The sequence below is a fragment of the Cygnus olor genome, chromosome 3 (assembly GCF_009769625.2).
Source record: "Cygnus olor isolate bCygOlo1 chromosome 3, bCygOlo1.pri.v2, whole genome shotgun sequence".
In the NCBI taxonomy this organism is placed as follows: Eukaryota; Metazoa; Chordata; class Aves; order Anseriformes; family Anatidae; genus Cygnus; species Cygnus olor.
This window is the reverse complement of record NC_049171.1, coordinates 96,788,893-96,800,239: the sequence shown is the minus strand read 5'-3', so window position 1 is coordinate 96,800,239 and position 11,347 is coordinate 96,788,893.

The window sequence follows — 11,347 nt, the reverse complement described above, 5'->3', positions numbered from 1 at the left end:
TAATTCACACTCGATTCTTTGTCTCAAAATACTTCATATTCTTTCATATCTCCTGATTTCTGTTTGGCCTAGCAGAAACTGCTCTACCTCGGGCAGGAGGGGCTACAACTAGAGTTATAATGCAGGACACTGCCCCACACTGCCAGTCTCTCCTGTAAAGCGCACACAACAGATTTCAGTTCATCTTGTGGGGAAAAGAGTACCAAAGGGAAGTGGAGGCAAGGTAATCCCAACTATGATGGGGGCGTGAAGAATTTCAGGGAAAAATGGTAGTGACTATAACATCTCGGTAGTCTGTCTTGATTTGAGAGAATCCATGGATTTGACTGAGGCTAGGAAGTATGAACTGCATTCCAGTTAAGGAGAAGCCCCCAGGAGCTGGACGATACGCTTCATGACACTTTTACTTTCCTTAACTAGGAAGGACACTTAAGTTGTAGTTATTTGTCAACTCCTGTGTTATTAATACCGCTGTCTTCCCATTACATACAACCCGGAAAGTTGTCTGAGGTGAAAGATGGTGTGGAGAAGTTGTCTTAATCCAGGCCATTCTGCTATAGTCTGGTCTGCTACTCACTGAGTAGCCCCACAGCATGTAAAATGACATACTTGAGAGCTCCAGTGATGGAAATGTCTTTAGTAGGCTTCTGTCAAAGCCACTACATCATGTAACAACATTGACTAGCATAACTGATTTTTGACCAGTAGTTTTTCTGTAGATTTGGCAGCCACAGTCTTTAAGAGGAAAAATATTGCCAATCAATCCTCTCTCTGTCAGAAGTGTGGAAAAAAAAAGAAAGGTTTTGTCCCCACCTAACAGGTTTATTTGCATGTTGCAGTACTTGCTGCTTATTGACTTCTACAGTGTGGCAGCTGAGACAGCAGAAGGAAAAAGTCTTCGTTCACAGCTGAACCATGAGGGCTTAGTAGATTTTGGAGACTGAACGGGGCACAACTACTAAGATAGTGAACAGCTGCAAGCCTGTGCACGCAGATATGTGTTAAACCAACAAATGGGCAATTACCACTACTACCAACAAGTTCCTGTGAGGATACAGCTTTGATTTGAGTGTTGTTTGTACACTCACAAATTCAAGATCTGATAACGTTTCACACTACCAACTTGAGTTTCATTCTGTTTTTTAACATTGCATTATGAATTAAAAATGCATTAACCTCGTCCTTTTTTGATGCTCTGAATGTTAGTACTTGCTTCTGTGATCACTTATTCACACTTCTTTTGAGAATAATAAAGTTTTTATACTGACTTGCAGGTTTGGGCCTGTGGCACAGTGCCGACTGTCCCCCAGTTTGCTTCATCCTGACTTCAATTTCACCCTTGAAAACAGTTATACTCTTGGGACCACTGATGCCTTTCTGCTCTGACTCCTTCCTCCTGTGTCCTCCCCATACCTTGTGTGAGGAAGGATCCTGCTTGGGTAGGATTTGGCACTTAGGATTAAATTGTTTGCAAACTACTTAAAACATTGTGCTGCCATTCACAAAAGGGTCCTAGATTTGTTCCCCCTGCAGAGTAACACCTCACCTTCTCCTGGATGAGGTACAGACAACAAAGCAGCATAGACCTTAACATCCCCTGGGACTGGACAGCATGCAGGCACTAGGTGCAGTATGATAACGCTGTTCCTAAACTAGATCACTCTTCCTCAGAGAACATGTAGCAATATCAAATGTACATATGTATATATTTAATGTCTCCAACTTACAGGCTGGATGCAGTAGATTTTTCCAAAGCCAAGCAAGAGGAGGAGGATGTAATGAAAGCCCTTTCTGTTTGGTATCAGGGGCCACACGAGTAACAGCTACACATTACCCTCTGCACTCTTCGCTGAAGCACATTTTCTGTCAGGCCATTGCAGGCACACCAACACGAGGGCTGAGCTTGGTAGGATTGGGCAGCCCTGAGCACGGTGGCGCCCTGCCATGACAGCAGCTCGCGGAGCTGCCTACCTCTTGGCGTACCTGTGCTGTTTCCCCGGCAACACAAGCAGAGCTAGAAGGCCACGGCCCGTGTCCTGTCAGTGGTGAGAGCTCCACGCCAGGGCTGACTACCGCCCTCTCTCTCCACAGGGTAGTGACGCGGCGCCATCTTGAGGGCGGCGGGGCAGGCAGCAGGGCTCCTTCGACTCCTACCCACCAGAGACTCGCAGCAAAGAGGGCTTTGATTCATGCGATAGTGCTGGGAGAGAAAACTGAGGGGAAAAAGCTTGAATTTTGTAGTCTGTTCTGCTGACCTAATTCTGTCAGCAGCTGCATGACTAAACCCAGCAGCATTCTGCGGCTGCTACCTGCGCATCATCATCCTTTTGATCCCTGTGACATGCGCTTTATATAAGCCGCTTCCTTTATTTTAGAGAGCTCTGCTAAGCTAAACACAACTGATTCCTCTTCGCTAGCCTACTGCCAGCGTTTGTTTGCCTCATTCCATTAGTCAGTGCAGCACTTGCCTTTATCCTTTTCCTCATCCCCGGTTTGCCACTTTTCCTTTTTCCTTCGTGAAATGCCTTTTTTTTTTTTTTGCCACATTTTAGCATATATATATATTTTTATCGGGATAAATGTATCAATCATTCTCTCTTTCTATCCAAATGTAACTAAAATTTAAATAGTTCTGCTGTAAGTTACTTAGGCAGCATAAGTTAAACCACAGTTGGTAAAACAGAACTTCCTGTTCTTTTCCTTATGCAAAGGCAGGTACCTTGATGTTGTCTTGATGTGCTATTTGCATAAAAGCAGAGAACAACAAGAAAATAAAATACTTGTGAAGATCCAAAAGCACAGCCATGACAAGAGAAATTCCTGCTTTCTGGGTTATTGGTGACCAATACATGTTTGGCAGCTGCTGACTTAAAGTATGAAATACATCAAAAATAAATCATAGAATCATAGAATATGCCGAGTTGGAAGGGACCCGTAAGGATCAAGTCCAACTCCTGGCACCGCACAGGTCTGCCCAAAAGTTTAGACCATGTGACTAAGTGCACAGTCCAATCTCTTCTTAAATTCAGACAGGCTTGGTGCAGTGACTACTTCACTGGGGAGCCTGTTCCAGTGTGCAGCCACCCTCTCAGTGAAGAACCTCTTCCTGATGTCCAGCCTAAACTTCCCCTGCCTCAGTTTAACACTGTTCCCACGGGTCCTGTCACTGGTGGTAACAGAGAATAGGTCACCTGCCTCTCCACTCCCCCTCGCGAGGAAGTTGTAGACTGTGATGAGGTCTCCCCTCAGCCTCCTCTTCTCCAGGCTGAACAGGCCCGATGACCTCAGCCGCTCCTCATATGTCTTCCCCTCTAGGCCCTTCACCATCTTCGTCGCCCTCCTCTGGACACTCTCCAACAGTTTAGTGTCCTTTTTGTACTGTGGTGCCCAGAACTGCACACAGTACTCGAGGTGAGGCCGCACCAGCACAGAGTAGAGCGGGACAATCACTTCCCTCGACCGACTAGCAATGCAGTGCTTGATGCACCCCAATGTCCAAACTTTCTACTTATTCACAGGCAAATTGTCCTATGATTCTAACAAAGCTGGAAGTTCTTTTCACAAGCAAGGTTCATAAATACCTTTAGAGTTGGCCATTTCAGCAGGTCAGTTCAGTTGCAGGTCTTTTAGGATGAGGCATTGACTTTACTCAACTGATGTAACAAGTTTTGGATTATACCCATACAACATTTTAAAAACTGTCAAATGAATTTTACACTTCAAATAATCAATCATGGGTGTTGGTGCTATTTGGTGTAAGAGGGTTGTGTTTTTTTCCCCTTCACCGTACTTCCAGGAGAGTGACATATTTATTATATAAATTAATTAAATGATATGTGTAGGCACTGGTAGACAGCTTCTGTCAAGCACTCTTAATGGATATCCAGTCATTTCCTTAACAAGAACAGAGGTCTTTGGCTTACTTTGTTTCCTGTCTTTATCTTAATGAACCTGAGTGACAGGTCAGGACAGAGGGAAAACGCAAGGCAAAACACTGAATGGCTTTAGAGCTAAATGGAAGAATCCTGTCACATGCTGCTGGCTGACAAGAAGTCACTAACTGCTGTTGTAGAATGGTCTATGCAGAATAAATACTTACTTTACAAAGAAAAAGGAATATATAGTGTTTGCATTGCATTGGTACAGCTCTGAAGTCTGTGACTGACTCATACAAAAATCAGTCTTTGATCTGTATTTCTGTGATTAACCTTCGGTTACAAGCTACCCTCAAGCGTCTCTCTGATTTACTGTAAATTCAATGTTTGGGTGTAAAAGTCAAAACAGAAAAGAAGAAAATAGGTGGTGGCTGCCATAAACATCAAGGAAATGTAAAGTGTTTTTTTTTTTTAATAATTCTTTTATACTGCTATGCCACAAGAGTGACTTGTCTTCTTGCATTTTAAGCAGTAAGTCCTTACCAGTACAGTCCTTAAATATTTGTGATGTGGGAAACAGTGTGTTACCAGCATCTTATACTTCCCTTGGTATTTAACAATCAAGTATATACTGCTCAAACATATATATATATTATAAAAAAATGCACTTACAAAGCCAAGCAACATTTTCTGTTACATCTTCTATATGGTAAAAGTAAGATGCTATTATTATATGTTGAAGGGTAACAATCCCCCTTTGAAGTTAATTAGAGGCAGTATGGAAACAGCAGAGCATGAACATATATATTTAAGGTGAGAGATTTAAAAATTTCTTCATCCCTCTTTCTGTAGAATTAACAATCAACAGAAAGTTATTCAGGCAAATATTTTTACTTACATGTACAAGTTGCTCGTTTGTTTATTCCTAAGCAAAACTAATTTATCCAAGAAGAGATCTGCTTAGATGCATTTGTCTTACACATCTGTTCTCAAAGCCATATTTAGCTTAATTTTCTTATTTTGCTGGAAGAAATCAAGTGTAGAAATGGCTTTGCTATTTATTTGTTTTTGCGCCAGTGTGACCTGCATTTTAAGTGATGGTGTTGAAAAATCACATTGCAATTCTTTTTCAAGAAGCAAAGAGTTGATGTGTTTACTGACACTAATTCCTTACGCTGCAGTTACTATAATGTATTGTCACCGTAAAACCACTAAAACAGAATACACAGAATAAGATAGCATCCTAAATGTAATATCTCCTGCAATTTTATTCTATATTTTCAAAAACATAAGCTTCTCAGAAAGTTTCAAGGTAAAGTAACCACATAAGCTACCTAAACCCATGTGTTTTCTATTACGATATTACCTTAAAAAAAAAAAAAAACACCACCAAAATACTGTTTAAGTAGAAGCATGTATAATATATCAGATACCTTAACTGACAACTTGGCAGAAATGTGCATTGCAGCATGTATGCCAGAAATGGAAAACTGAACATGAAAGAAGGGGATAAAAACATAGCCCCAAACCTGTGGACACCAAGAAAAATAGGACACACGCTTTTCAGTGTTTCAGGCTAGGTGTGCGGTATGTCCATGTTCATTGAAAATGGTTTATAAAGAGTATTTAAGGCCAGGTTTTTTACCCCCAGATACCCTGCAGTGGGTAAGGTTATTAAATATTTGAAAGAGAAGTACAGGCATAGATTTGAATTAGAAGCTAGAGAAAAGAGGAAAGAAGCACATACTTCGACTTCTTTTGCTTTTGGGTGGGTGCCCACGTTAAGGAAGAATTGGTCAATTGAAAATTGATCCTGAACAATAGAATTCATTTTTCTTGCCAAGGAGTTACTGAATTAGTCTACGTGGTTTGTTTTTTTTTATATTCCATCTTGGATAATACAGAATTACTGTTTTGCTCTGCAACTTTCATCATTGCGCTTCATTTTTGAGGGCTAGCTCAAACTCTTGCTCTTGAATTTTTTTAGGATGACTGCTGCAGACTGATGGGACTCTAATCAGTTCATGGTACCTGTACGTGTTAGAAGTGTACATGATGCTGCTCTGTTCAGAACACAATTATTTCAACTTGCTCAGACCAAAGAGTGAAATTAAAGTACTCTGATGACTTAGGAAAAAAGCCCTATGAATATTTTCAGTAACTAATATAAAAAAAAAACAACTTATTTTGAACTGGAAACTTATTTTCTTACACTAAAGCAAAGCAGAGTTAGACTCTGAAAAGTGAAAGTAATGATCACGCCACCAGTGTCTCTCCAAATCTGTTTCTACTTACCACAGGGCAAAATTTGAATTGACATTAATGCACCTTTTTCACACAGCCTGTTGTTCAATCTTAACAAATATTTGAGAACATTGTTCAAAGTCAGGCTTACCTGCATGCACTTGAGCTTCTGACGTGGTTGGTTTTTTGTTTGTTTGGTTTTTTTTTTAGGGCTGGGAAGGGAGCTTAGATCCCATGTAAGTAATTTCACTGAAAACAGAAAAGATGAAGGAAGTATCTATGAATGAAGAAAGTATCTACAACAGGAAGACTACAAATGAAAGGGAAGACAAAACAGTAGAAGGTACTTGCGTGGCCTTAATTTACATGGCAATTGACAACAACCGCAATCTGCAGTGACAGAAGTGCCTTACACCATTCCCCCTTGAGACAGAAAAACGGGATTCCCATATTATTTAAGGGGAGTGCAATCCCTCTCAGAATATGAGGGTTTGAGGTCCACTATTGAATACTGAAAATCTTAAGACTAGGCAGCACCAAACTCAACTGAGAAGGGAGGATGAGTCTCTTTACAGAAAGGAAACTCAGATTTTAGCCCTAAGCAACTGTTTTTAGAGACAGGCTGGGAACTGGTTCTTTTGAACCCAGGGTCCATTTCAGCATCTTCAAAGCTAAAGAAATGGTTGGCTGCTCTGTTGAATCGTGTTCCTGGTGGAAAAAAAACTCATGTTCCTATTAACATAGAGAGCTTAATGTCTGGCTTCGGTCCTAAAGATGAGTTTTGGATTCAAACGTACCCCCTCCAAGATGAATAGCTACCTTTACTTTCTGGCGCTCCTATTCTGCATAAGAGATTTGTAGCTTCAAACTTCATAATGTCTCCTCTCGATGAAGGGAGGAGGTTGCAGATGTATAAAAGGACAAGACAACTTCCCAAAATACATTGCATTGCCACAAAACTACTTAAATGTATTCCTGGCAGGGCAAAAACTCCTTTGCAAACCACCACAGATTAGACATCAGGGCGAAAAAGGGTGGAGCGCATTGTTGAATTGTTTCTGCATACTTCCAACTTGAGGAGCCAGTCAAGCTGAGATGACAGCCTGAGATCCCAACTGTGGCTTAGGATATGCTGTGCACCATAGAATTTGGTCCCCATAAGAGGCCTTCTTAGGAATTAGGTCGTCTGTGGCAGCCTGACTTGTAAAGTTGCTCCAAAATATTCCCCATGTTGTGGGTTAAGTCACACTGCCTTCATCCAGACGTTTTCCTGGGGACCAGATCCGGGGACCAGATCGAGTATTGCCCACTGGAAGTTGGAACACCAAGTTTCTCCGAGAACCCTCTTTTCCCAACCTTTTTTTTTTTTTTTTTTCCTTCCAACTCACATCCCTGAGCCTGTAGTGTCCTGGTAGATTTTCCATCCCTTTTTCTGATGTCCTCTCCATGGTCATGTAGCTAAAACCACAGGGTGGCACGGCACGTGTACCCACTCTGTCGTCTTCCTTGCGCAGAAGGACGCTTACCCCTGATAGCCGAGACACTGGTTTGTACAGGTGGGGAGGACGATCAATTCTCTCTAAGTTGGTGGACCTCTTCAGAAAGTTTCTCCACAGCCGAGACGCTGGAATTCCTTTTCTTGACATTAATGTTATTTAATTTTGCTTTTCTGAGATCTCTTCTTTATGCAGGACTTTATGCAGGCAACTGATTTTTGTGTTCCTTGCACTAGCTGTTCCTTCACCTCCCCTTCAGAGGCAAGGACATGTGCCTTCATCCAGACATTGATCGGTGGACCAGATTTGGGGACCAGATCTGGGGACAACAAAGTAATGTTAACTTGCATAATGTGAAAACAGCATTTCTTTTATGAACAGCACATTCAATGAAAAATGAATGATAATAATGTGCTAATATATGAAAGAGCTATCAGATGTGACACCGCATGCTTTTTGATACTATCAACAGGCATTTCAGTTAAGTAGAAAGAACAAAGTATAATTCTGGTAAGTCATGTTTCTCGTAGTTCAATAAATAATATTTCCAAATAAATGTACTTTTTTGTTAAAGAGAACTAGGAATTTTGGATTGAATGCTGAGACGGTAACTTTTTCAGCAGGGAGCAAAAACCAAAATCCCATAATGTTGTCATCTCAGCTGTACAAAAGTTATCTTATGTAACATTTTTCTATGTAAACTTTAAATGCACTGCGTGCAGCTAGCAGTGCAAATTAAATTGTGTGAATTAGAAGGTGTGGATCATGTATGGGCACTACAGTGGTAGGCTCACTTGCCCTGGTGCACTGATTTGCTGTCATACACTCAGATACTCTGAGTGTCTTACCAATTTAAAATGGTTGGCTTATGTGTGCCTGTCAGAAATGTAAGTTCTACTTTCCACCTCACAAATGGACAAGGCTGAATAGTTGGTTTTTTTCTTTGTTTTGTTTTGTTTTTGTGGTGGAAAAAAATTGAACTTGAAAAGACCACAGCAAATCAATAAGAGGGAAACCTGAAGATGAACCATTTGAACAGGAACAAGAAATCTCCCCAATTTTATGAAGAAAATAGGAAAGATATTTTTAAAAGGAAATTGTGATATTTTTGTGGCTACAAAGGTGAGGGAAGTAGAGGAAGAATGACACTTCTCAGTTGTGCTTGATAGGAAAAACCAAGATCAGCACGTTAGATTCTGTTCCTAAACAGGGACGATTACTAGACTCCATTTGTTCTCGTGACGTTTAATCTAACGTAACAGCATACTTGGAGAAGTTTTAACTACAGCTTTATATTCCACAAGGAGCATAACATTCTCAAGTCACGACTTCCTGGATAAAGGATTTTACCTTGGACTTGCTCTATCTCCAGTGCTCCCTGGAGTAGCAGATGGACAGTAATTTATTTTCTGGTGCATGAAATGCAGAGATTTGCAGGAGCAGCTTCTAAAGCAAGAAGCTCTCTGTATAGTCATGTTAAAGCAGAGATGATAATTAAGGTGCAATGGTAGTATGATTAACTGTAAAAAACAAAATTGAAGTAACATTCCGGGTATGGTTGATGATCCCTGGCATATAGAAGAAAGTGAAATACATGCTATAGAGCACTTCAGTGAAGTGCCAAGAATAAATTCAGACTACACCTTTAAAACAACTGGGTGCATAAACCATGGTATCATGATACCTTACTGAACAATACAGAAATAAACATTCATGAATTTATTTTCGTACTGAAAGATATGAACATTTGGTAAATGAACCCTGGGCATCATGGAAATGCAAGGTAATTTAGACTTTAAAAAAAAAATGGAATCTGTAAATAATAGGGTTCTGCCACATCTGCCTTTGAGAGTCTTCCTCACAATTTTGAAATGATTAAATGGCTCAAAGTAACAGAAGTTAATGCTCTGGATTTGGTTTTAGATTGTTCTACAAACCTGAAAAAAAAAACTGTTTGTATAATTATTTACCTAAAATACTGGTCTGTGTATTTTGTGACCTGAAGTAGGTTGGCAGGTGTTAGTGATAAAGTATTTGTATAAGGAAATCCACCTCCAACTTACAGTCACCAAGGATTTTGAAGACTGAAAGGACTTGAAGACATCTTCAGTGACAGTATTTAGCACAGTCCGTATTTAGATTGAGATGGTGTTCCACTGAGAGAATGCAGAAGTTCTCTGTCATATTAGGAACGTTTTTCATGATACTTTTCTTGGTATTTACCACCACTGTTTGGGTCTCCACAACAGCTTCACACAGACATCTAGTTTCTCTGACCCTTGAAAAAATATTTTCACATACTGCCAGATAATGCTAGAGATCTACCCGTGAAAACTTGAAGATGCTCAGAACAGCAAGGAACTATATTATTTATATATATATATATTTTTTTTTTCTCTCTGTTAATGCAATACATTGGGTTATCTGCCTTAGCTTTTAAAGTAAGGGAGAACTTTATCAAAATATTTTTTAATTGGTAACTGTGTGAATCGAGTATTTCAGTTCTTTTGCATAAAAGACATTCTAAACTGTCCATTCAGAGTATACAAGCAGGCTGAAATGGAATACAATTAAGAACAAAGGGCTAGAAGGAACCTGATTTCGTTTCAGACTAGAGGTGTCCATCCTCACATGCCACAGAGTATAGGGAAACCTGAACTGAGGGGAGGGAATACAAAGGTAAGTAGGTTGAAGGTTTTCTGTTGCCTAAGTTCATAAATAGCAAAACTCCATTTAGAAAGAGAATACAAAGCATTAGTTTAAACAAACATTTTAAGTCCAGGTCAGTCATTCGGAGGGCCAGATTTAATACTTGTTTGCTAGATGGGACTAATGAGGTGTCTCAGCCAGAGGTGAGAGCAGCAGGATTAACAATGGGTGTCCTGACTGTAGGGCGAGATTGCAGGCTACCAGGTATTGAAAGTCACACTTTGCTACGAAATGTTACCAAGCCTTTTCATCCCATCTTCCCTTTACAAAAAGTGCAGTGATGTTGAACTGATCGCAAGGATTTAGTTCAGCTCTATGTCTGAAAACCTCTCCCTTTCTCCTTAAGGAGGAAGTGCTGGTTTACAGATATAGCAACGCTGACAGTGGCTTGACTCTTTTGATTCAGACTGGAGACCTCAGAAGGCAGGAATACTTCGTTGTGATGCACAGAAATCTGCCTTATGCAGAACTAAAATATGGCAAATTTAAAGAAAATATAATACGGACTTGAAAGAGGCTGTTCCTCTGAAGCACCAGTTTTATTTAACCATGCCAGCTCACAGTTTCTTCCTCCTTATCATATAACAGCTGACATAACTTTAAGAACTGCTATTATGACTGACTACTCAGAATAAGGGAAAGGAAGGATAGCTTGAAACTGAGGATAACAAACACCTTGAGGGGTTAACTAGGTAATATATCTTCCCAAAAGGGATTTGATTACTTTTTTTTCTCCCCTGAGGCATATTGCAGAAGATGCTCAGGCAGCTTTCTGTCTCAGTTTATACTGACCACCATGAAAGATCCCTCCTTAAACAGTTTGGGGCCTCTCTACAGCTACCAAATGCAGCTCATCTTCAAGCGCAAGCCCAAGCTTCATTTCTTGTCTTTCAGCCATTTCCCATTTCTGTCTGATAATACTAAACTGTTTTTCTTTTGTGATTGTATGAGGCTGAATGCTATTGGTATGATCCAACCTCTCTGGTTGTCTTGTGCTGGGTATTCCTCCTGTAAATTCTTTTA